Source organism: Perissodus microlepis, chromosome 9 (genome assembly GCF_051167445.1).
Source record: "Perissodus microlepis isolate ML-2025 ecotype Zambia chromosome 9, ASM5116744v1, whole genome shotgun sequence".
In the NCBI taxonomy this organism is placed as follows: domain Eukaryota; kingdom Metazoa; phylum Chordata; class Actinopteri; order Cichliformes; family Cichlidae; genus Perissodus; species Perissodus microlepis.
This window is the reverse complement of record NC_140469.1, coordinates 10,821,861-10,847,915: the sequence shown is the minus strand read 5'-3', so window position 1 is coordinate 10,847,915 and position 26,055 is coordinate 10,821,861. Positions and strand designations below refer to the sequence as shown.

At 44.6% G+C, this 26,055-nt stretch overlaps 18 non-coding genes and 1 pseudogene across 18 annotated transcripts; all 19 read left to right on the top strand.

Annotated features, from left to right (window-relative positions):
• LOC146380052 (myelin-associated glycoprotein-like) overlaps nt 1–26,006 on the top strand; it is a 132,283-nt pseudogene extending 106,277 nt beyond the window's left edge.
• On the top strand, nt 367–438 carry trnag-ucc (transfer RNA glycine (anticodon UCC)). The gene has a single exon. It is a non-coding gene; the product is annotated as a tRNA-Gly (tRNA).
• On the top strand, nt 1,014–1,095 carry trnas-aga (transfer RNA serine (anticodon AGA)). Its single transcript has one exon. It is a non-coding gene; the product is annotated as a tRNA-Ser (tRNA).
• Nucleotides 2,461–2,532, top strand: trnag-ucc (transfer RNA glycine (anticodon UCC)). Its single transcript has one exon. It is a non-coding gene; the product is annotated as a tRNA-Gly (tRNA).
• Nucleotides 3,108–3,189, top strand: trnas-aga (transfer RNA serine (anticodon AGA)). Its single transcript has one exon. It is a non-coding gene; the product is annotated as a tRNA-Ser (tRNA).
• On the top strand, nt 4,548–4,619 carry trnag-ucc (transfer RNA glycine (anticodon UCC)). Its single transcript has one exon. It is a non-coding gene; the product is annotated as a tRNA-Gly (tRNA).
• On the top strand, nt 5,195–5,276 carry trnas-aga (transfer RNA serine (anticodon AGA)). Its single transcript has one exon. It is a non-coding gene; the product is annotated as a tRNA-Ser (tRNA).
• On the top strand, nt 6,642–6,713 carry trnag-ucc (transfer RNA glycine (anticodon UCC)). Its single transcript has one exon. It is a non-coding gene; the product is annotated as a tRNA-Gly (tRNA).
• On the top strand, nt 7,288–7,370 carry trnas-aga (transfer RNA serine (anticodon AGA)). The gene has a single exon. It is a non-coding gene; the product is annotated as a tRNA-Ser (tRNA).
• Nucleotides 8,736–8,807, top strand: trnag-ucc (transfer RNA glycine (anticodon UCC)). Its single transcript has one exon. It is a non-coding gene; the product is annotated as a tRNA-Gly (tRNA).
• trnas-aga (transfer RNA serine (anticodon AGA)) lies at nt 9,383–9,464 on the top strand. Its single transcript has one exon. It is a non-coding gene; the product is annotated as a tRNA-Ser (tRNA).
• On the top strand, nt 10,823–10,894 carry trnag-ucc (transfer RNA glycine (anticodon UCC)). Its single transcript has one exon. It is a non-coding gene; the product is annotated as a tRNA-Gly (tRNA).
• trnas-aga (transfer RNA serine (anticodon AGA)) lies at nt 11,470–11,551 on the top strand. Its single transcript has one exon. It is a non-coding gene; the product is annotated as a tRNA-Ser (tRNA).
• On the top strand, nt 12,917–12,988 carry trnag-ucc (transfer RNA glycine (anticodon UCC)). Its single transcript has one exon. It is a non-coding gene; the product is annotated as a tRNA-Gly (tRNA).
• Nucleotides 13,564–13,645, top strand: trnas-aga (transfer RNA serine (anticodon AGA)). Its single transcript has one exon. It is a non-coding gene; the product is annotated as a tRNA-Ser (tRNA).
• trnag-ucc (transfer RNA glycine (anticodon UCC)) lies at nt 15,004–15,075 on the top strand. The gene has a single exon. It is a non-coding gene; the product is annotated as a tRNA-Gly (tRNA).
• Nucleotides 15,651–15,732, top strand: trnas-aga (transfer RNA serine (anticodon AGA)). The gene has a single exon. It is a non-coding gene; the product is annotated as a tRNA-Ser (tRNA).
• Nucleotides 17,091–17,162, top strand: trnag-ucc (transfer RNA glycine (anticodon UCC)). The gene has a single exon. It is a non-coding gene; the product is annotated as a tRNA-Gly (tRNA).
• On the top strand, nt 17,738–17,819 carry trnas-aga (transfer RNA serine (anticodon AGA)). Its single transcript has one exon. It is a non-coding gene; the product is annotated as a tRNA-Ser (tRNA).
• Nucleotides 26,007–26,055: the final 49 nt, after the last annotated feature.

Sequence of the window (26,055 nt, the reverse complement as noted above, 5' to 3'; positions counted from 1 at the left end):
TGCCAAAGTCCAATAACTTGAAAGAGGAGCCAAAGACGTCCTCGTCCCAGATTCGTCCCAAGACAGATTCACACCTATGCGCACCTTGTCTGCTGTGACCTAAAGAACTCCCGTGACCATTGCGACTCTCAAGGTGCTAAAAATCACGCAAGAGTTTAAATGCGTGAGAGGTCACACTTGAGTAGCAAAGAAGCTTTGCTGATGAGATTAAATGTGCAGTTGCATGAAAGCCCTAGTCTTTTTAGTGATCCACCTTTTGACCAGTTTAGAACCTGACAAGCGAGTAATCACAATGCCCACCTTGTTAATTGTCCTGAAAAGCTTTATAAGACGGACAATGAATCAGTGATGTTGCAGTTTTTCACAGCGATGGTGGTATAGTGGCGAGCATAGCTGCCTTCCAAGCAGTTGACCCGGATTCGATTCCCGGCCATCGCAGCTGCCACTCGCAGTGCTGTTCAAGCATGTGGGCTGCGTACTGTTTTACACTAAAAACGTTCTCCGCTCTTTCTGCAAATGCTTACAATGTCAGGCCAGGTGCATTCTTCATCGGCCTCGCTGCTACCGTTTGCTGTGGAAAGACACTGTTCACACAGGCTTTGAGTTCTCATCACTTCATGCCTATGCCTTCTTACATGAAACTGGGATTGGACACGCTACTTCTTCATAAAGACACCCAGTCCCACTTTAAATATTGTGCTGAATGTTTGGAATGAAGATAACATTTTACTAACCATGTACTGATCAGCTCTTTGCGGTGGCAAAATCATCAGCTGTGTGTGTTACTGTTCATGCAAACAAGCAAGCTAATGTCAGCCAGCTAGCTTCAACCGCAGCTGTGCTGCACCGATCTCACGGAACTGCAAAACCACAAGCTTTCGCACCAAAGTCATGCAGCTACCGCATTTACAATCCAGCGTGGCCGTTGTTGTGCACATCCTACTTGAAAGACGTGTGGCGTAGGACTTGGAAGACGTATGTCTTTCAAGTATATAGTTCCACAGCCAAATGTGGTTGTTGTGGCCGAGCGGTCAAGGCGATGGACTAGAAATCCATTGGGGTCTCCCCGCACAGGTTCGAATCCTGTCGACAACGGTCAGCTGTTTTGCGGCAGTCCAGACGTTGATTTGAGAAGAAGCCACGGCATGGAGATCACCTGAGAAGGTGCCAGGAGAAAGAGCCAGGCCTTTGCTTGTGAAAATAGAGCACGAAGAAGCAATGGATCCGGCTATGTCCTGACAAAATTAGGCACATATTCAGTAAACATGCCATCCTTCAATTGGTCTCTTAGCCACCCCAGACGTGCCCCCGTGTAGTCGTCCAGGATCCTGTCTGAGTACCACTGATGCGTCTGACAAATGCTGTTTGCTTTGCAAGTGGACTGGGATCGGGATTGGAGGGACAGCGGATTTCACCGGGAATGGGACAACAGCAGAAATAGCTTCAAACATCACACATTACTGCGTGAAAAGCACAAAGAGTGGACACATTTCATTGTTTGCAACACTGCTTTTCACTTCAGCTCTTTGCATGTAAAAACTTTGCTCTTCTCCACAGCTGGCTGACGGACACGCAAAAGCGCAAGCAAGAGTGGCCACAGACCCACTATGCCGGCCTTTGTACACTCTCTCCATCTAATGATAGAGAGGAAGGATACATTCACTACTTCTAGCCTCCACTATTCAAATTCAGTATTTTCACAGTGTCCTAAAAGCTTCCTGAAAAGCCTTTACACTATTTTCCAAAACGCTGCATCCAGAGCACAGTCAGGGACTGGAAGGAGAGAGTAGATTTCCCCCATACGGACTTCTCTCTTCATTGGCTCCCAATTAAATCCCAAATAAAAATCCAAATACTTGCCCTCACACACAAGGTCTTGAATAATCACCACCAATTTTGTCTACAAGATCTCACAGTGCCATATCATCCCAACAGAGTGCTTTGCTCTCAGACTGCTGGCTTCCGAGGGGATTTAAAAGTACAATGGAAGGCAGAGCCATCACTTTTCAGGCCCCTCTCTGTGGAACCAGCTCCCACTTTGTATTCGGGACACAGACACTTGCTCTCATTTTTTAATTAAGCGTAAAACCTTTTTGCCAAAGTCCAATAACTTGAAAGAGGAGCCAAAGACGTCCTCGTCCCAGATTCGTCCCAAGACAGATTCACACCTATGCGCACCTTGTCTGCTGTGACCTGAAGAACTCCCGTGACCATTGCGACTCTCAAGGTGCTAAAAATCACGCAAGAGTTTAAATGCGTGAGAGGTCACACTTGAGTAGCAAAGAAGCTTTGCTGATGAGATTAAATGTGCAGTTGCATGAAAGCCCTAGTCTTTTTAGTGATCCACCTTTTGACCAGTTTAGAACCTGACAAGCGAGTAATCACAATGCCCACCTTGTTAATTGTCCTGAAAAGCTTTATAAGACGGACAATGAATCAGTGATGTTGCAATTTTTCACAGCCATGGTGGTATAGTGGCGAGCATAGCTGCCTTCCAAGCGGTTGACCCGGGTTCGATTCCCGGCCATCGCAGCTGCCACTCGCAGTGCTGTTCAAGCATGTGGGCTGCGTACTGTTTTACACTAAAAACGTTCTCCGCTCTTTCTGCAAATGCTTACAATGTCAGGCCAGGTGCATTCTTCATCGGCCTCGCTGCTACCGTTTGCTGTGGAAAGACACTGTTCACACAGGCTTTGAGTTCTCATCACTTCATGCCTATGCCTTCTTACATGAAACTGGGATTGGACACGCTACTTCTTCATAAAGACACCCAGTCCCACTTTAAATATTGTGCTGAATGTTTGGAATGAAGATAACATTTTACTAACCATGTACTGATCAGCTCTTTGCGGTGGCAAAATCATCAGCTGTGTGTGTTACTGTTCATGCAAACAAGCAAGCTAATGTCAGCCAGCTAGCTTCAACCGCAGCTGTGCTGCACCGATCTCACGGAACTGCAAAACCACAAGCTTTCGCACCAAAGTCATGCAGCTACCGCATTTACAATCCAGCGTGGCTGTTGTTGTGAACATCCTACTTGAAAGACGTGTGGCGTAGGACTTGGACGACGTATGTCTTTCAAGTATGTAGTTCCGCAGCCAAATGTGGTTGTTGTGGCCGAGCGGTCAAGGCGATGGACTAGAAATCCATTGGGGTCTCCCCGCACAGGTTCGAATCCTGTCGACAACGGTCAGCTGTTTTGCGGCAGTCCAGACGTTGATTTGAGAAGAAGCCACGGCATGGAGATCACCTGAGAAGGTGCCAGGAAAAAGAGCCAGGCCTTTGCTTGTGAAAATAGAGCACGCAGAAGCAATGGATCCGGCTATGTCCTGACAAAATTAAGCACATATTCAGTAAACATGCCATCCTTCAATTGGTCTCTTAGCCACCCCAGACGTGCCCCCGTGTAGTCGTCCAGGATCCTGTCTGAGTACCACTGATGCGTCTGACAAATGCTGTTTGCTTTGCAAGTGGACTGGGATCGGGATTGGAGGGACAGCGGATTTCACCGGGAATGGGACAACAGCAGAAATAGCTTCAAGCATTACTGCGTGAAAAGCACAAAGAGTGGACACATTTCATTGTTTGCAACACTGCTTTTCACTTCAGCTCTTTGCATGTAAAAACTTTGCTCTTCTCCACAGCTGGCTGACGGACACACAAAAGCGCAAGCAAGAGTGGCCACAGACCCACTATGCCGGCCTTTGTACACTCTCTCCATCTAATGATAGAGAGGAAGGATACATTCACTACTTCTAGCCTCCACTATTCAAATTCAGTATTTTCACAGTGTCCTAAAAGCTTCCTGAAAAGCCTTTACACTATTTTCCAAAACGCTGCATCCAGAGCACAGTCAGGGACTGGAAGGAGAGAGTAGATTTCCCCCATACGGACTTCTCTCTTCATTGGCTCCCAATTAAATCCCAAATAAAAATCCAAATACTTGCCCTCACACACAAAGTCTTGAATAATCACCACCAATTTTGTCTACAAGATCTCACAGTGCCATATCATCCCAACAGAGTGCTTTGCTCTCAGACTGCTGGCTTCCGAGGGGATTTAAAAGTACAATGGAAGGCAGAGCCATCACTTTTCAGGCCCCTCTCTGTGGAACCAGCTCCCACTTTGTATTCGGGACACAGACACTTGCTCTCATTTTTTAATTAAGCGTAAAACCTTTTTGCCAAAGTCCAATAACTTGAAAGAGGAGCCAAAGACGTCCTCGTCCCAGATTCGTCCCAAGACAGATTCACACCTATGCGCACCTTGTCTGCTGTGACCTAAAGAACTCCCGTGACCATTGCGACTCTCAAGGTGCTAAAAATCACGCAAGAGTTTAAATGCGTGAGAGGTCACACTTGAGTAGCAAAGAAGCTTTGCTGATGAGATTAAATGTGCAGTTGCATGAAAGCCCTAGTCTTTTTAGTGATCCACCTTTTGACCAGTTTAGAACCTGACAAGCGAGTAATCACAATGCCCACCTTGTTAATTGTCCTGAAAAGCTTTATAAGACGGACAATGAATCAGTGATGTTGCAGTTTTTCACAGCGATGGTGGTATAGTGGCGAGCATAGCTGCCTTCCAAGCAGTTGACCCGGGTTCGATTCCCGGCCATCGCAGCTGCCACTCGCAGTGCTGTTCAAGCATGTGGGCTGCGTACTGTTTTACACTAAAAACGTTCTCCGCTCTTTCTGCAAATGCTTACAATGTCAGGCCAGGTGCATTCTTCATCGGCCTCGCTGCTACCGTTTGCTGTGGAAAGACACTGTTCACACAGGCTTTGAGTTCTCATCACTTCATGCCTATGCCTTCTTACATGAAACTGGGATTGGACACGCTACTTCTTCATAAAGACACCCAGTCCCACTTTAAATATTGTGCTGAATGTTTGGAATGAAGATAACATTTTACTAACCATGTACTGATCAGCTCTTTGCGGTGGCAAAATCATCAGCTGTGTGTGTTACTGTTCATGCAAACAAGCAAGCTAATGTCAGCCAGCTAGCTTCAACCGCAGCTGTGCTGCACCGATCTCACGGAACTGCAAAGCCACAAGCTTTCGCACCAAAGTCATGCAGCTACCGCATTTACAATCCAGCGTGGCCGTTGTTGTGCACATCCTACTTGAAAGACGTGTGGCGTAGGACTTGGAAGACGTATGTCTTTCAAGTATATAGTTCCACAGCCAAATGTGGTTGTTGTGGCCGAGCGGTCAAGGCGATGGACTAGAAATCCATTGGGGTCTCCCCGCACAGGTTCGAATCCTGTCGACAACGGTCAGCTGTTTTGCGGCAGTCCAGACGTTGATTTGAGAAGAAGCCACGGCATGGAGATCACCTGAGAAGGTGCCAGGAGAAAGAGCCAGGCCTTTGCTTGTGAAAATAGAGCACGCAGAAGCAATGGATCCGGCTATGTCCTGACAAAATTAGGCACATATTCAGTAAACATGCCATCCTTCAATTGGTCTCTTAGCCACCCCAGACGTGCCCCCGTGTAGTCGTCCAGGATCCTGTCTGAGTACCACTGATGCGTCTGACAAATGCTGTTTGCTTTGCAAGTGGACTGGGATCGGGATTGGAGGGACAGCGGATTTCACCGGGAATGGGACAACAGCAGAAATAGCTTCAAACATCACACATTACTGCGTGAAAAGCACAAAGAGTGGACACATTTCATTGTTTGCAACACTGCTTTTCACGTCAGCTCTTTGCATGTAAAAACTTTGCTCTTCTCCACAGCTGGCTGACGGACACGCAAAAGCGCAAGCAGGAGTGGCCACAGACCCACTATGCCGGCCTTTGTACACTCTCTCCATCTAATGATAGAGAGGAAGGATACATTCACTACTTCTAGCCTCCACTATTCAAATTCAGTATTTTCACAGTGTCCTAAAAGCTTCCTGAAAAGCCTTTACACTATTTTCCAAAACGCTGCATCCAGAGCACAGTCAGGGACTGGAAGGAGAGAGTAGATTTCCCCCATACGGACTTCTCTCTTCATTGGCTCCCAATTAAATCCCAAATAAAAATCCAAATACTTGCCCTCACACACAAGGTCTTGAATAATCACCACCAATTTTGTCTACAAGATCTCACAGTGCCATATCATCCCAACAGAGTGCTTTGCTCTCAGACTGCTGGCTTCCGAGGGGATTTAAAAGTACAATGGAAGGCAGAGCCATCACTTTTCAGGCCCCTCTCTGTGGAACCAGCTCCCACTTTGTATTCGGGACACAGACACTTGCTCTCATTTTTTAATTAAGCGTAAAACCTTTTTGCCAAAGTCCAATAACTTGAAAGAGGAGCCAAAGACGTCCTCGTCCCAGATTCGTCCCAAGACAGATTCACACCTATGCGCACCTTGTCTGCTGTGACCTGAAGAACTCCCGTGACCATTGCGACTCTCAAGGTGCTAAAAATCACGCAAGAGTTTAAATGCGTGAGAGGTCACACTTGAGTAGCAAAGAAGCTTTGCTGATGAGATTAAATGTGCAGTTGCATGAAAGCCCTAGTCTTTTTAGTGATCCACCTTTTGACCAGTTTAGAACCTGACAAGCGAGTAATCACAATGCCCACCTTGTTAATTGTCCTGAAAAGCTTTATAAGACGGACAATGAATCAGTGATGTTGCAGTTTTTCACAGCGATGGTGGTATAGTGGCGAGCATAGCTGCCTTCCAAGCAGTTGACCCGGGTTCGATTCCCGGCCATCGCAGCTGCCACTCGCAGTGCTGTTCAAGCATGTGGGCTGCGTACTGTTTTACACTAAAAACGTTCTCCGCTCTTTCTGCAAATGCTTACAATGTCAGGCCAGGTGCATTCTTCATCGGCCTCGCTGCTACCGTTTGCTGTGGAAAGACACTGTTCACACAGGCTTTGAGTTCTCATCACTTCATGCCTATGCCTTCTTACATGAAACTGGGATTGGACACGCTACTTCTTCATAAAGACACCCAGTCCCACTTTAAATATTGTGCTGAATGTTTGGAATGAAGATAACATTTTACTAACCATGTACTGATCAGCTCTTTGCGGTGGCAAAATCATCAGCTGTGTGTGTTACTGTTCATGCAAACAAGCAAGCTAATGTCAGCCAGCTAGCTTCAACCGCAGCTGTGCTGCACCGATCTCACGGAACTGCAAAACCACAAGCTTTCGCACCAAAGTCATGCAGCTACCGCATTTACAATCCAGCGTGGCCGTTGTTGTGCACATCCTACTTGAAAGACGTGTGGCGTAGGACTTGGAAGACGTATGTCTTTCAAGTATATAGTTCCACAGCCAAATGTGGTTGTTGTGGCCGAGCGGTCAAGGCGATGGACTAGAAATCCATTGGGGTCTCCCCGCACAGGTTCGAATCCTGTCGACATCGGTCAGCTGTTTTGCGGCAGTCCAGACGTTGATTTGAGAAGAAGCCACGGCATGGAGATCACCTGAGAAGGTGCCAGGAGAAAGAGCCAGGCCTTTGCTTGTGAAAATAGAGCACGCAGAAGCAATGGATCCGGCTATGTCCTGACAAAATTAGGCACATATTCAGTAAACATGCCATCCTTCAATTGGTCTCTTAGCCACCCCAGACGTGCCCCCGTGTAGTCGTCCAGGATCCTGTCTGAGTACCACTGATGCGTCTGACAAATGCTGTTTGCTTTGCAAGTGGACTGGGATCGGGATTGGAGGGACAGCGGATTTCACCGGGAATGGGACAACAGCAGAAATAGGTTCAAACATCACACATTACTGCGTGAAAAGCACAAAGAGTGGACACATTTCATTGTTTGCAACACTGCTTTTCACGTCAGCTCTTTGCATGTAAAAACTTTGCTCTTCTCCACAGCTGGCTGACGGACACGCAAAAGCGCAAGCAGGAGTGGCCACAGACCCACTATGCCGGCCTTTGTACACTCTCTCCATCTAATGATAGAGAGGAAGGATATATTCACTACTTCTAGCCTCCACTATTCAAATTCAGTATTTTCACAGTGTCCTAAAAGCTTCCTGAAAAGCCTTTACACTATTTTCCAAAACGCTGCATCCAGAGCACAGTCAGGGACTGGAAGGAGAGAGTAGATTTCCCCCATACGGACTTCTCTCTTCATTGGCTCCCAATTAAATCCCAAATAAAAATCCAAATACTTGCCCTCACACACAAGGTCTTGAATAATCACCACCAATTTTGTCTACAAGATCTCACAGTGCCATATCATCCCAACAGAGTGCTTTGCTCTCAGACTGCTGGCTTCCGAGGGGATTTAAAAGTACAATGGAAGGCAGAGCCATCACTTTTCAGGCCCCTCTCTGTGGAACCAGCTCCCACTTTGTATTCGGGACACAGACACTTGCTCTCATTTTTTAATTAAGCGTAAAACCTTTTTGCCAAAGTCCAATAACTTGAAAGAGGAGCCAAAGACGTCCTCGTCCCAGATTCGTCCCAAGACAGATTCACACCTATGCGCACCTTGTCTGCTGTGACCTGAAGAACTCCCGTGACCATTGCGACTCTCAAGGTGCTAAAAATCACGCAAGAGTTTAAATGCGTGAGAGGTCACACTTGAGTAGCAAAGAAGCTTTGCTGATGAGATTAAATGTGCAGTTGCATGAAAGCCCTAGTCTTTTTAGTGATCCACCTTTTGACCAGTTTAGAACCTGACAAGCGAGTAATCACAATGCCCACCTTGTTAATTGTCCTGAAAAGCTTTATAAGACGGACAATGAATCAGTGATGTTGCAATTTTTCACAGCGATGGTGGTATAGTGGCGAGCATAGCTGCCTTCCAAGCAGTTGACCCGGGTTCGATTCCCGGCCATCGCAGCTGCCACTCGCAGTGCTGTTCAAGCATGTGGGCTGCGTACTGTTTTACACTAAAAACGTTCTCCGCTCTTTCTGCAAATGCTTACAATGTCAGGCCAGGTGCATTCTTCATCGGCCTCGCTGCTACCGTTTGCTGTGGAAAGACACTGTTCACACAGGCTTTGAGTTCTCATCACTTCATGCCTATGCCTTCTTACATGAAACTGGGATTGGACACGCTACTTCTTCATAAAGACACCCAGTCCCACTTTAAATATTGTGCTGAATGTTTGGAATGAAGATAACATTTTACTAACCATGTACTGATCAGCTCTTTGCGGTGGCAAAATCATCAGCTGTGTGTGTTACTGTTCATGCAAACAAGCAAGCTAATGTCAGCCAGCTAGCTTCAACCGCAGCTGTGCTGCACCGATCTCACGGAACTGCAAAACCACAAGCTTTCGCACCAAAGTCATGCAGCTACCGCATTTACAATCCAGCGTGGCCGTTGTTGTGCACATCCTACTTGAAAGAAATGTGGCGTAGGACTTGGAAGACGTATGTCTTTCAAGTATGTAGTTCCGCAGCCAAATGTGGTTGTTGTGGCCGAGCGGTCAAGGCGATGGACTAGAAATCCATTGGGGTCTCCCCGCACAGGTTCGAATCCTGTCGACAACGGTCAGCTGTTTTGCGGCAGTCCAGACGTTGATTTGAGAAGAAGCCACGGCATGGAGATCACCTGAGAAGGTGCCAGGAGAAAGAGCCAGGCCTTTGCTTGTGAAAATAGAGCACGCAGAAGCAATGGATCCGGCTATGTCCTGACAAAATTAAGCACATATTCAGTAAACATGCCATCCTTCAATTGGTCTCTTAGCCACCCCAGACGTGCCCCCGTGTAGTCGTCCAGGATCCTGTCTGAGTACCACTGATGCGTCTGACAAATGCTGTTTGCTTTGCAAGTGGACTGGGATCGGGATTGGAGGGACAGCGGATTTCACCGGGAATGGGACAACAGCAGAAATAGCTTCAAGCATTACTGCGTGAAAAGCACAAAGAGTGGACACATTTCATTGTTTGCAACACTGCTTTTCACTTCAGCTCTTTGCATGTAAAAACTTTGCTCTTCTCCACAGCTGGCTGACGGACACACAAAAGCGCAAGCAAGAGTGGCCACAGACCCACTATGCCGGCCTTTGTACACTCTCTCCATCTAATGATAGAGAGGAAGGATACATTCACTACTTCTAGCCTCCACTATTCAAATTCAGTATTTTCACAGTGTCCTAAAAGCTTCCTGAAAAGCCTTTACACTATTTTCCAAAACGCTGCATCCAGAGCACAGTCAGGGACTGGAAGGAGAGAGTAGATTTCCCCCATACGGACTTCTCTCTTCATTGGCTCCCAATTAAATCCCAAATAAAAATCCAAATACTTGCCCTCACACACAAGGTCTTGAATAATCACCACCAATTTTGTCTACAAGATCTCACAGTGCCATATCATCCCAACAGAGTGCTTTGCTCTCAGACTGCTGGCTTCCGAGGGGATTTAAAAGTACAATGGAAGGCAGAGCCATCACTTTTCAGGCCCCTCTCTGTGGAACCAGCTCCCACTTTGTATTCGGGACACAGACACTTGCTCTCATTTTTTAATTAAGCGTAAAACCTTTTTGCCAAAGTCCAATAACTTGAAAGAGGAGCCAAAGACGTCCTCGTCCCAGATTCGTCCCAAGACAGATTCACACCTATGCGCACCTTGTCTGCTGTGACCTAAAGAACTCCCGTGACCATTGCGACTCTCAAGGTGCTAAAAATCACGCAAGAGTTTAAATGCGTGAGAGGTCACACTTGAGTAGCAAAGAAGCTTTGCTGATGAGATTAAATGTGCAGTTGCATGAAAGCCCTAGTCTTTTTAGTGATCCACCTTTTGACCAGTTTAGAACCTGACAAGCGAGTAATCACAATGCCCACCTTGTTAATTGTCCTGAAAAGCTTTATAAGACGGACAATGAATCAGTGATGTTGCAGTTTTTCACAGCGATGGTGGTATAGTGGCGAGCATAGCTGCCTTCCAAGCAGTTGACCCGGGTTCGATTCCCGGCCATCGCAGCTGCCACTCGCAGTGCTGTTCAAGCATGTGGGCTGCGTACTGTTTTACACTAAAAACGTTCTCCGCTCTTTCTGCAAATGCTTACAATGTCAGGCCAGGTGCATTCTTCATCGGCCTCGCTGCTACCGTTTGCTGTGGAAAGACACTGTTCACACAGGCTTTGAGTTCTCATCACTTCATGCCTATGCCTTCTTACATGAAACTGGGATTGGACACGCTACTTCTTCATAAAGACACCCAGTCCCACTTTAAATATTGTGCTGAATGTTTGGAATGAAGATAACATTTTACTAACCATGTACTGATCAGCTCTTTGCGGTGGCAAAATCATCAGCTGTGTGTGTTACTGTTCATGCAAACAAGCAAGCTAATGTCAGCCAGCTAGCTTCAACCGCAGCTGTGCTGCACCGATCTCACGGAACTGCAAAACCACAAGCTTTCGCACCAAAGTCATGCAGCTACCGCATTTACAATCCAGCGTGGCCGTTGTTGTGCACATCCTACTTGAAAGACGTGTGGCGTAGGACTTGGAAGACGTATGTCTTTCAAGTATATAGTTCCACAGCCAAATGTGGTTGTTGTGGCCGAGCGGTCAAGGCGATGGACTAGAAATCCATTGGGGTCTCCCCGCACAGGTTCGAATCCTGTCGACAACGGTCAGCTGTTTTGCGGCAGTCCAGACGTTGATTTGAGAAGAAGCCACGGCATGGAGATCACCTGAGAAGGTGCCAGGAGAAAGAGCCAGGCCTTTGCTTGTGAAAATAGAGCACGCAGAAGCAATGGATCCGGCTATGTCCTGACAAAATTAGGCACATATTCAGTAAACATGCCATCCTTCAATTGGTCTCTTAGCCACCCCAGACGTGCCCCCGTGTAGTCGTCCAGGATCCTGTCTGAGTACCACTGATGCGTCTGACAAATGCTGTTTGCTTTGCAAGTGGACTGGGATCGGGATTGGAGGGACAGCGGATTTCACCGGGAATGGGACAACAGCAGAAATAGCTTCAAACATCACACATTACTGCGTGAAAAGCACAAAGAGTGGACACATTTCATTGTTTGCAACACTGCTTTTCACGTCAGCTCTTTGCATGTAAAAACTTTGCTCTTCTCCACAGCTGGCTGACGGACACGCAAAAGCGCAAGCAGGAGTGGCCACAGACCCACTATGCCGGCCTTTGTACACTCTCTCCATCTAATGATAGAGAGGAAGGATATATTCACTACTTCTAGCCTCCACTATTCAAATTCAGTATTTTCACAGTGTCCTAAAAGCTTCCTGAAAAGCCTTTACACTATTTTCCAAAACGCTGCATCCAGAGCACAGTCAGGGACTGGAAGGAGAGAGTAGATTTCCCCCATACGGACTTCTCTCTTCATTGGCTCCCAATTAAATCCCAAATAAAAATCCAAATACTTGCCCTCACACACAAGGTCTTGAATAATCACCACCAATTTTGTCTACAAGATCTCACAGTGCCATATCATCCCAACAGAGTGCTTTGCTCTCAGACTGCTGGCTTCCGAGGGGATTTAAAAGTACAATGGAAGGCAGAGCCATCACTTTTCAGGCCCCTCTCTGTGGAACCAGCTCCCACTTTGTATTCGGGACACAGACACTTGCTCTCATTTTTTAATTAAGCGTAAAACCTTTTTGCCAAAGTCCAATAACTTGAAAGAGGAGCCAAAGACGTCCTCGTCCCAGATTCGTCCCAAGACAGATTCACACCTATGCGCACCTTGTCTGCTGTGACCTGAAGAACTCCCGTGACCATTGCGACTCTCAAGGTGCTAAAAATCACGCAAGAGTTTAAATGCGTGAGAGGTCACACTTGAGTAGCAAAGAAGCTTTGCTGATGAGATTAAATGTGCAGTTGCATGAAAGCCCTAGTCTTTTTAGTGATCCACCTTTTGACCAGTTTAGAACCTGACAAGCGAGTAATCACAATGCCCACCTTGTTAATTGTCCTGAAAAGCTTTATAAGACGGACAATGAATCAGTGATGTTGCAATTTTTCACAGCGATGGTGGTATAGTGGCGAGCATAGCTGCCTTCCAAGCAGTTGACCCGGGTTCGATTCCCGGCCATCGCAGCTGCCACTCGCAGTGCTGTTCAAGCATGTGGGCTGCGTACTGTTTTACACTAAAAACGTTCTCCGCTCTTTCTGCAAATGCTTACAATGTCAGGCCAGGTGCATTCTTCATCGGCCTCGCTGCTACCGTTTGCTGTGGAAAGACACTGTTCACACAGGCTTTGAGTTCTCATCACTTCATGCCTATGCCTTCTTACATGAAACTGGGATTGGACACGCTACTTCTTCATAAAGACACCCAGTCCCACTTTAAATATTGTGCTGAATGTTTGGAATGAAGATAACATTTTACTAACCATGTACTGATCAGCTCTTTGCGGTGGCAAAATCATCAGCTGTGTGTGTTACTGTTCATGCAAACAAGCAAGCTAATGTCAGCCAGCTAGCTTCAACCGCAGCTGTGCTGCACCGATCTCACGGAACTGCAAAACCACAAGCTTTCGCATCAAAGTCATGCAGCTACCGCATTTACAATCCAGCGTGGCCGTTGTTGTGCACATCCTACTTGAAAGAAATGTGGCGTATGACTTGGAAGACGTATGTCTTTCAAGTATGTAGTTCCGCAGCCAAATGTGGTTGTTGTGGCCGAGCGGTCAAGGCGATGGACTAGAAATCCATTGGGGTCTCCCCGCACAGGTTCGAATCCTGTCGACAACGGTCAGCTGTTTTGCGGCAGTCCAGACGTTGATTTGAGAAGAAGCCACGGCATGGAGATCACCTGAGAAGGTGCCAGGAAAAAGAGCCAGGCCTTTGCTTGTGAAAATAGAGCACGCAGAAGCAATGGATCCGGCTATGTCCTGACAAAATTAAGCACATATTCAGTAAACATGCCATCCTTCAATTGGTCTCTTAGCCACCCCAGACGTGCCCCCGTGTAGTCGTCCAGGATCCTGTCTGAGTACCACTGATGCGTCTGACAAATGCTGTTTGCTTTGCAAGTGGACTGGGATCGGGATTGGAGGGACAGCGGATTTCACCGGGAATGGGACAACAGCAGAAATAGCTTCAAGCATTACTGCGTGAAAAGCACAAAGAGTGGACACATTTCATTGTTTGCAACACTGCTTTTCACTTCAGCTCTTTGCATGTAAAAACTTTGCTCTTCTCCACAGCTGGCTGACGGACACACAAAAACGCAAGCAAGAGTGGCCACAGACCCACTATGCCGGCCTTTGTACACTCTCTCCATCTAATGATAGAGAGGAAGGATACATTCACTACTTCTAGCCTCCACTATTCAAATTCAGTATTTTCACAGTGTCCTAAAAGCTTCCTGAAAAGCCTTTACACTATTTTCCAAAACGCTGCATCCAGAGCACAGTCAGGGACTGGAAGGAGAGAGTAGATTTCCCCCATACGGACTTCTCTCTTCATTGGCTCCCAATTAAATCCCAAATAAAAATCCAAATACTTGCCCTCACACACAAAGTCTTGAATAATCACCACCAATTTTGTCTACAAGATCTCACAGTGCCATATCATCCCAACAGAGTGCTTTGCTCTCAGACTGCTGGCTTCCGAGGGGATTTAAAAGTACAATGGAAGGCAGAGCCATCACTTTTCAGGCCCCTCTCTGTGGAACCAGCTCCCACTTTGTATTCGGGACACAGACACTTGCTCTCATTTTTTAATTAAGCGTAAAACCTTTTTGCCAAAGTCCAATAACTTGAAAGAGGAGCCAAAGACGTCCTCGTCCCAGATTCGTCCCAAGACAGATTCACACCTATGCGCACCTTGTCTGCTGTGACCTAAAGAACTCCCGTGACCATTGCGACTCTCAAGGTGCTAAAAATCACGCAAGAGTTTAAATGCGTGAGAGGTCACACTTGAGTAGCAAAGAAGCTTTGCTGATGAGATTAAATGTGCAGTTGCATGAAAGCCCTAGTCTTTTTAGTGATCCACCTTTTGACCAGTTTAGAACCTGACAAGCGAGTAATCACAATGCCCACCTTGTTAATTGTCCTGAAAAGCTTTATAAGACGGACAATGAATCAGTGATGTTGCAATTTTTCACAGCGATGGTGGTATAGTGGCGAGCATAGCTGCCTTCCAAGCAGTTGACCCGGGTTCGATTCCCGGCCATCGCAGCTGCCACTCGCAGTGCTGTTCAAGCATGTGGGCTGCGTACTGTTTTACACTAAAAACGTTCTCCGCTCTTTCTGCAAATGCTTACAATGTCAGGCCAGGTGCATTCTTCATCGGCCTCGCTGCTACCGTTTGCTGTGGAAAGACACTGTTCACACAGGCTTTGAGTTCTCATCACTTCATGCCTATGCCTTCTTACATGAAACTGGGATTGGACACGCTACTTCTTCATAAAGACACCCAGTCCCACTTTAAATATTGTGCTGAATGTTTGGAATGAAGATAACATTTTACTAACCATGTACTGATCAGCTCTTTGCGGTGGCAAAATCATCAGCTGTGTGTGTTACTGTTCATGCAAACAAGCAAGCTAATGTCAGCCAGCTAGCTTCAACCGCAGCTGTGCTGCACCGATCTCACGGAACTGCAAAACCACAAGCTTTCGCACCAAAGTCATGCAGCTACCGCATTTACAATCCAGCGTGGCCGTTGTTGTGCACATCCTACTTGAAAGACGTGTGGCGTAGGACTTGGAAGACGTATGTCTTTCAAGTATATAGTTCCACAGCCAAATGTGGTTGTTGTGGCCGAGCGGTCAAGGCGATGGACTAGAAATCCATTGGGGTCTCCCCGCACAGGTTCGAATCCTGTCGACAACGGTCAGCTGTTTTGCGGCAGTCCAGACGTTGATTTGAGAAGAAGCCACGGCATGGAGATCACCTGAGAAGGTGCCAGGAGAAAGAGCCAGGCCTTTGCTTGTGAAAATAGAGCACGCAGAAGCAATGGATCCGGCTATGTCCTGACAAAATTAGGCACATATTCAGTAAACATGCCATCCTTTAATTGGTCTCTTAGCCACCCCAGACATGCCCCCGTGTAGTCGTCCAGGATCCAGTCTGAGTACCACTGATGCGTCTGACAAATGCTGTTTGCTTTGCAAGTGGACTGGGATCGGGATTGGAGGGACAGCGGATTTCACCGGGAATGGGTCAACAGCAGAAATAGCTTCAAACATTACTGCGTGAAAAGCACAAAGAGTGGACACATTTCATTGTTTGCAACACTGCTTTTCACTTCAGCTCTTTGCATGTAAAAACTTTGCTCTTCTCCACAGCTGGCTGACGGACACGCAAAAGCGCAAGCAAGAGTGGCCACAGACCCACTATGCCGGCCTTTGTACACTCTCTCCATCTAATGATAGAGAGGAAGGATACATTCACTACTTCTAGCCTCCACTATTCAAATTCAGTATTTTCACAGTGTCCTAAAAGCTTCCTGAAAAGCCTTTACACTATTTTCCAAAACGCTGCATCCAGAGCACAGTCAGGGACTGGAAGGAGAGAGTAGATTTCCCCCATACGGACTTCTCTCTTCATTGGCTCCCAATTAAATCCCAAATAAAAATCCAAATACTTGCCCTCACACACAAGGTCTTGAATAATCACCACCAATTTTGTCTACAAGATCTCACAGTGCCATATCATCCCAACAGGGTGCTTTGCTCTCAGACTGCTGGCTTCCGAGGGGATTTAAAAGTACAATGGAAGGCAGAGCCATCACTTTTAAGGCCCCTCTCTGTGGAACCAGCTCCCACTTTGTATTCGGGACACAGACACTTGCTCTCATTTTTTAATTAAGCGTAAAACCTTTTTGCCAAAGTCCAATAACTTGAAAGAGGAGCCAAAGACTTCCTCGTCCCAGATTCGTCCCAAGACAGATTCACACCTATTCGCACCTTGTCTGCTGTGACCTGAAGAACTCCCGTGACCATTGCGACTCTCAAGGTGCTAAAAATCACGCAAGAGTTTAAATGCGTGAGAGGTCACACTTGAGTAGCAAAGAAGCTTTGCTGATGAGATTAAATGTGCAGTTGCATGAAAGCCCTAGTCTTTTTAGTGATCCACCTTTTGACCAGTTTAGAACCTGACAAGCGAGTAATCACAATGCCCACCTTGTTAATTGTCCTGAAAAGCTTTATAAGACGGACAATGAATCAGTGATGTTGCAGTTTTTCACAGCGATGGTGGTATAGTGGCGAGCATAGCTGCCTTCCAAGCAGTTGACCCGGGTTCGATTCCCGGCCATCGCAGTTGCCACTCGCAGTGCTGTTCAAGCATGTGGGCTGCGTACTGTTTTACACTAAAAACGTTCTCCGCTCTTTCTGCAAATGCTTACAATGTCAGGCCAGGTGCATTCTTCATCGGCCTCGCTGCTACCGTTTGCTGTGGAAAGACACTGTTCACACAGGCTTTGAGTTCTCATCACTTCATGCCTATGCCTTCTTACATGAAACTGGGATTGGACACGCTACTTCTTCATAAAGACACCCAGTCCCACTTTAAATATTGTGCTGAATGTTTGGAATGAAGATAACATTTTACTAACCATGTACTGATCAGCTCTTTGCGGTGGCAAAATCATCAGCTGTGTGTGTTACTGTTCATGCAAACAAGCAAGCTAATGTCAGCCAGCTAGCTTCAACCGCAGCTGTGCTGCACCGATCTCACGGAACTGCAAAACCACAAGCTTTCGCACCAAAGTCATGCAGCTACCGCATTTACAATCCAGCGTGGCCGTTGTTGTGCACATCCTACTTGAAAGAAATGTGGCGTATGACTTGGAAGACGTATGTCTTTCAAGTATGTAGTTCCGCAGCCAAATGTGGTTGTTGTGGCCGAGCGGTCAAGGCGATGGACTAGAAATCCATTGGGGTCTCCCCGCGCAGGTTCGAATCCTGTCGACAACGGTCAGCTGTTTTGCGGCAGTCCAGACGTTGATTTGAGAAGAAGCCACGGCATGGAGATCACCTGAGAAGGTGCCAGGAGAAAGAGCCAGGCCTTTGCTTGTGAAAATAGAGCACGCAGAAGCAATGGATCCGGCTATGTCCTGACAAAATTAGGCACATATTCAGTAAACATGCCATCCTTCAATTGGTCTCTTAGCCACCCCAGACATGCCCCCGTGTAGTCGTCCAGGATCCAGTCTGAGTACCGCCGCTGCAAGCCAATGACTGATGCGTCTGACAAATGCTGATTGCTTTGCAAGAGGACTGGGATCGGGATTGGAGGGACAGCGGATTTCATCGGGAATGGGACAACAGCAGAAATAGCTTCAAACATCACACATTACTGCGTGAAAAGCACAAAGAGTGGACACATTTCATTGTTTGCAACACTGCTTTTCACTTCAGCTCTTTGCATGTAAAAACTTTGCTCTTCTCCACAGCTGGCTGACGGACACGCAAAAGCGCAAGCAAGAGTGGCCACAGACCCACTATGCCGGCCTTTGTACACTCTCTCCATCTAATGATAGAGAGGAAGGATACATTCACTACTTCTAGCCTCCACTATTCAAATTCAGTATTTTCACAGTGTCCTAAAAGCTTCCTGAAAAGCCTTTACACTATTTTCCAAAACGCTGCATCCAGAGCACAGTCAGGGACTGGAAGGAGAGCTTCCAGTGATTCAAAACGAGCTGTTTATTGTATTGCAGGTTGTAGGAAGCAAAGTGTAGAAAACGAAAAAGGAATGGATCGACCTCCTTAACAGAAACAGACTCATTAAATTAAGACTTTTCTGCTTTGGATGATCAAGTTCCCCCTTTCATTGTTTTTTAGACCAGTGGTTCCCAAACTTTTTTTGCTAGGCCCCTTCGCGCGCACCTCCCGCCGTCCCCGCACAATCACATCCTTTTAAACTGCTAACTCTTTTATGCTACGTCCGCACCTACACGGGTATTTTTGAAAAAGCAGCTGTTTCGTCCACGGCGTTTCGAATTCCCGAAAACGTAGATTTTTTAAAACTCCTTTTTTGCGTTTACATGTGGACAAGGAATACAGAGTTCGTCATGCAACGGCAAAGCTATGTGCCTTTTTTCACGTCACGCTGTGCGCACATTATTGTTTACATGAGATGAATTGTTAATCTGACTATCTGCAGTTTTTACACGCTTACATATACACACGCAGTTACTGTCCCTCCATTTAGAAAGGCAGATGCGTCACCGTGTAATTATTTTACGTGTAGTGGTTTTTTCCTGTGTAATTGTTAGGTTTTGTATTGTTGATTGTCATTTATGCTTAGAAATATCTACTTATATATGCTTAGAGTTTTATAATTAGTTGTAGATTGGTAGAGGTTTGATCCTTGATAGTCTGCAAACTTTGTGTGCATTAGAGAGCACTCTGGGAGCATGGGAGAGGTCGTACCTTCTCTTATTGTTTTATGGTAGGATAAACGTGGCTATATCTGTTTTAGTCTAAGTGCCTTTTGTTTAGATGAACTGTTGGACTTCCAGACCAGCAGGTTTAGGGAAGTCATTTATGGGGTCACACTCTGACCCCACACACACACACACACACACACACAGGCAAGGTACTCTTTGTGTGTATGTATACGTCGTATGTTAATGAACCTATGCATATTCATGTAACCTCAATAAAAGAGCAGTGTTACGGGGGAGCGGACGAGAGCAACTGGGGTCAAGCGAAGGAACGGCGTTTGTCCGGTTCTCTCCCGTGCACGAGAAACATGAAGAACTTTGCCTACTTCGTGTCTTGCTTGCTGTGTAATTATATTGTCTTCAACGTTCCAGCGAATAGGTTCAAGCTACAAACCTATCAGTAATCATATTTGACATTGCTATCAAAACATTTTTCAAAAAATGCCTCTTTGTGCAAAATGGGTTCAAAAACATAAACAGCTGTGGGATACTGTTTTGTACTGTTTGGAACAAATCGTGGCAGGAACGGCCTGATGTTATTTGTATCCCGCTGTAACTTTACTATATAAAGAAGTAACATTTCCAAAATGTCAGGAGTAGTCAGTCATTACAACAAGTGTTTGTGAAATAAAAATCAAGAATGTGGGATACTGTTTGCCCCTGATTTGGAGAGCCCAGCGCTGCTCTCGACGCAGGGAAAACCAATTCTGCAGGGGAGACCTACCTCGGCACTTGTGCAGGTGGTGCCAAAGGGAAGATATGCTTCACCATATTTTTTAGTCTTTGGCTTAGAATAAAGTTGGTTTGGAAACATATTCAGCTATGCTTCATCTCCTGCTTTGCGTTTGTGTGGGAGTCCCGTCAAAAACCTGTCCATTATGCTAGCAGTGTCCAAGCATTCTTTTTTTTTTCCCCCCCCTTTTCATACCGCGGGCCCCACGCTTTGGGAAGCTCTGTTTTAGACAATGAAAGGGAGCCTGCATGTGAGGTCCCTCTGCCTCCAAGTCCTCAACCTTCTGATGCCTGGTTTCAATCACAGGACACTCATAAGATCATGCACCCAGATTTGAAAAATGAATTTTGCTCCCTGGACACGCAACTCTGTGAAAGTGACTGAAAATGCTAGTGTGGACGTGTAGCGTTTTCAGACAACAACGCTGTTTTCAAATCTTCAAGATTAACAATGAGGTGGAGTTGTTGCTGCGAATAACAGAAAAGTACAAAGTTGCAAAAGCGAGTGAGATTTAAAGAATTTGAAGAAAAGCTATCTGGAGCATGTACAAACTGATATTAATCTTTAATAGGGCTGTCAAAATTGCGAGCAAACAAAGCAACTGCTGTTTAATGCCCTCCGCTATCTTAGTTTAATTGGCCACATGACTGCATCATATGACTAACATGCATCATTGATTTAGAAAGTCTCCGTTTTCGCTGTCCACACTGCGACGCGAAAGCACCGTTTTGAAATGTATGCGTATTTCAGAGCATTTTCAAAACGCTGCATTTTCCATCAGCGAAAACGGCGTCTCAGTGTGGACGGGAGGCCAAAACAGAGAGAAAACAATGCATTTTCAAACAAAAACACATTGGTGTGAACGTAGCCTCTGTGAGATGTTTCAGTCATCTCCTACTGCACAGGTGTCGAACTCCAGGCCTCGAGGGCCGGTGTCCTGCAGGTTTTAGATGTGTCCTTGATCCATCACAGCTGATGTAAATGGCTAAATTACCTCCTCAACATGTCTTGAAGTTCTCCAGAAGCCTGGTAATGAACTAATCATTTGATTCAGGTGTGTTGAAACAGGGTGATATCTAAAACCTGCAGGACACCGGCCCTTGAGGCCTGGAGTTCGACACCCCTGTCCTACTGGGAGGATATCCCAGGGTAGGCTCAGGGCATGACAGAGTGATTATTTCTTTTACCTGGCCTGGGAACACTTTGGTGTTGTATGGTTGTATGATTTTCAAATATTGATGATAAAATAAGAAATAGCCATGAAACATGCATAATATTTACTTTTTAAGTTGACTAACATTGGAATCTGTGACGTGACTTAAAATTTCCTGATAGCAGATAACAAAGCAGAGTTAGGTTGTTCCTGCCCAACAACCTAACTGTGCTTATTGTGGTGTTACGCTGAAGTTTCTCGTGATACATGATTACTTTTGATGCTTTTTTTCAGAGGGAAAACTCCAGATATGATGAAAGAGAAATATATTTAGATGTCTGCTTTTGGCCAAGTGGCTCAACTGATAAATGAGTCATTAAATAAAACAAGAAATGTTTAAACAAATTGAGGAAGCTGGTTTCCACAACCTGTGTGAGTACAGACAGCTTTCTGTAATAAAATTACTCAGTCACGTGGTCTGGCATTCTTTTTGTTAGTACCTCTTATAATATTTGCATCAGTCATATTTGCTGTTGTGTTTGTTTGGTTTGAAATGATAACTAAATGTCACATTGATGTCAAAGTAACATCAATATGGATGTCAAGGGCCGGCAGAACGTCACACTGTAACAAGATGATCAGTGTTATTTACTTCACTGTAGCTGTGACTTCAGTATTACTGTTGTGTGCTGAACAGAAAACCTTTCTGTATGATGTAAGGCTGCATCTTGCTTTAGCTTTGTGTTTATAAATTTTTAAAAAAATGAATTGTACTATATATTTGTAAAGTTAAAATACTGATAAATATAACAGGCAAATAGGATAAAACCTGAAGGCCTGGATGAAAATGTGAAATTGAAAATGTAATCATTACTTTAATTATTTTATTTGCACCCTGATGAGACTGAGCTGACTTCCTTATTCACAGGAAGGTTTGTCTGTTCCAAAAGGTTGATTCTATTTATCTGGATAGAACAGAATTAACCTTTTTGGATTTATTTATCTGGATGACTGAGCATGCATCCAGACAACTTTGTGTATTTTTACAGTATTGAGAGTGCAAGTCTGAAAACCAAGAGCGAAAACCAGGAGTTATATAAAAATGCAAAGAAGACATTTTTGTGAGCAAAGTACAAAAATCCAGATCAAAACAGGCAGGAGAAAAAAACTGTGGAAAGCTGAGACACAGTCTCTGGTGGAAACGAGCTACTCTATGTGCAAAAATGTTAATGAGAGAATGAAGAACAGGTTAGTGTGTGAGTGGAGGTTCAGGTCAGGTGAATCTAGAGGCAGGCGGGTGGGAGTGGCAGCATCTGAAGTGAGAGCAGAGTGCACGATGGGAACATAAAAAGCAGACTGACTGACTGAATACAGAAAGGCAGAAAACCAAAAGCACCACTGGTCTGTTTGCTTTGACATTACAACATCTAAACACAGAAGTGTTTCACTCGCTGTGTTTCTGCTGAAATCACACATTGTCTCTCTCTGTAGCTGTGTGATCATTTGGTAAGAAAACATTTTTTATATCTTACTAAATTTTTATATCACACACTTTTAATTTGATTTCAAATACATGTAAATTTTGTATTGCTCTATAAAACAATGCAAGTTCCTGATTTGATCAAACCTTTAAGTGATGTTTTTTTTTTTTTCCAGGTGATGAGTTTTATGACAGTCCAGTCTGTGAACATCATGACAGGCATCATGTTACTGAGTCTCCTCTTTATTCCAAGTGAGCCGTCTCATTACAGTCATTTACAGTCTGACAGATCAGTGCAGATAGAGAAACTTTACAAAGTCACACAGTTTATACTAAAGCTGTTGAGAAAAAAGAAACACGTCTGCTAAACTTAGTTTATCATAATTATGTTTTTGCTCATGTGTATTTGTGTATTTATCTTTTTTTTTCAGGTACTTTGGCTGCTTGTCCTTCAAACACACACCTGTTGATCACTGCACCAACAGAGATGGAAGCTCTGAGTGGATCTTGTTTACAAATCCCATGTAACTTTAGTGAAACCGGAACAAAAACGTTTGACAGCACAAGATCTGTGTTTGGATCTGTGTTTGCAGCAGTGGGACAGTTAACATCTATCCAATGAAGATTACAGGAAACCTGAAGGAGAAAAACTGCACCACTCTGTTTTCCAACTTAACCACAACTTATACAAACACATACTACTTCAGAATTATGAACTGGCCGTTCAGAGCAACAGCTGTTTGTGATCCTCTTAAAATAACAGTTAAAGGTGAGAAAGTTTTCTTTTCATTGTCCAGGTTTTCTGAAAACTAAAATGAGTAATCAGATGCAGCTTTGGGTTAATCGACAGAAAGAACTAAAAGTTCAATTATTACAGAATTCAGTCTGATTATTCTGTATTTATTATTATCCCAGAATGTCTGTACTACCCTAATGATATCACAGAGAGAATAAAATACTACATCTTGTTTGATGTTTGACAGTTTAAAAAACAGCAAACAACATTAATGATCCATTTTTTCTTTTCTAACAGAGTGAAAAAACATGATTTTTTTTCTACTGTATTTAATGTATTATCAGTGTGCAAAATGTGTTTGTGATGTGAAACCACAGATTCTCCTTGGAGGCCCGATATTACAATCCCAGGTGATCTGAAGGAGAAGGAGTCTGTCACTATAACCTGCTCAGCTCTCACTCCCTGTCCACACTCTCCTCCTCAACTCACCTGGAATCTCCAACAAGACTCTCACAACAAAATAGAGGAAAACACAGATGGAAGCTTTAGAACTAAAATCCAGCAGAACATCACTCTGTCAGACACACATGATGGAAAGAAGATCAGCTGCTCTGCCAGATATCCTGTGAACCAAGGAAACGACACCAAGACAGCAGAGACAGAAGAAACTCTCAGTGTTTCATGTAAGACAATCAGAGTTTGTTGTAACTGAATTGTTGTAGGACAACAAGATTTATGGGATATGTCTTTCTAAAAAAAAAATTAGATGCTCCTAAAGACACCTCAGCATCCATCAGTCCATCAGGTTTGGTGTCAGCAGGCAGCTGGGTGAACCTGACCTGCTCCAGCAGAGCCAAACCTCCAGTCAGCAGCTTCACCTGGTTCAAGAAGAGCAGAGATGGAGCTGTGAAAGTATCTGAAGGAGAGATTTACAGCTTCAATGTAACAGATGGAGGAGTTTATTACTGTGTGGCCACTAATGATCTGGGTAATCAGATATCAGCAGAGATTCATGCTGGTAAAGACAAACCACATCACCAACGTTTTACACACACAACACACATTAAATCATATCTTTGATTACTGTTTAATATCATTCTTTTTTTTCTATCAGGACAACAGAATAATGGTTCTTTACCACTGGGTCCACTTCTTGGAGGCGTCCTTGGGTTCATCTTACTGATCTGTTTGGTTATCTTGGCTTGGTAAATATCACAGATCAAAGCAAGAAACATGAGCTGCTTTCCCATCAAGCTCAACTTTACTCACATATATATATATATATATATATATATATATATATTTAACCTAAAGTTATCTAATATTTAAATGTCACTCATGTCTTCCAGGTGCTTAAAGTCAAAACATCAAACTCAACAACAGACTCGGGTAAGAAAATAAAAATTTTAAAAAACTAATTGTAGATTACCTGACTTTTCAAGTGATTATTTACAGTAGTACCTGCATCCGTGCAGTCTGCTTACCAGATTTATATATATATATGTTACAGAACTTTTTATTTGATTCGTTTTACAGACTGAAGAGCTGGTTGTCGAAGAGTCCACAGGTAAAACAGAAGAAGAGGAAGAAAACCTCCATTATGGAGAGATCAACTTCTCCACACTGGGATATGAAGTGCCCTCTGGCTCAATGCAGGACAGAGGACAGCAGCAGGATACGGTGTACGCACAGGTGAAAGTCAACAAGCCAGAAAACAGCTTAACACAGAGAGCTCATGGCCAAGAGGAACTTTATGCTAAAGTGAAGAAAAAATGAGAAGTATCAGTTAACAACCTCTGAACAAAGAAAGAAACGTGGAGCCACGAGTTCACTGAAATAGAACCAATTACTTTGTGCAGTCTGTTTTATGTCCATGCTTCTGTACCATCTTCAGGCAGCCGTTTGCAGAGGATTTCCTGTGTTCACATTAAATGCATGAGCAGAAGCTGCACCAGTCAAGGAACTAGTTGACTGGGCCACACGAGTATTTCTGAAAAGGAGAAACTCAAAACCTCCTCATATTGTATGTGTTTGTTGTAGGACTTCATAATACAGACCGTACCTTATTACCTAACCTGTTTTATTGCCTCCCGACATTTACTGAATTTCACGTGTAATTTTTTACCAACTAAAAGTACTTCCCAGTAGATAGAGTAGAGCAAGGGAAGTAACAGGAGGTTATAAAGGAAGAAAAATATTATTTAGTAATAAGAACCTTTAGGGTATCTTACTGGAATGAACAATGTTCCTCTTATTACATTGTAATGACACAGTATTATCAGAGGTGTAGTCTGCATCAGATGTGTTTACAGATGGAGATGGCTTCTAAAGCGAGGAGCTTTGAAGTGCTAAAAGCACGTACCTCAGACCTGACAAGGCTGGAGCCTAAAGGGCCTGACTCTAAATAAAATATATGAAAAACAGCAAATATAAAGACTTGTTACCAGTAACATGGTGTTTTCATAGCTGAATCCTAGTTCTGATACTACGTTTGTGGCTCTGAATATTTTGCCTGTTATTTTTAGCTCTTCAGTGTGTAACTAAACTGTCAGTTGTAAAGAGTTCTTTGCTATTTAGCATTCAGTTCAGTCCTGTTGAAAAGATGATGTTACCTTTTGTGGTAAGTACTTTTATCACGTCTGAAGTGTATGCATCCAGC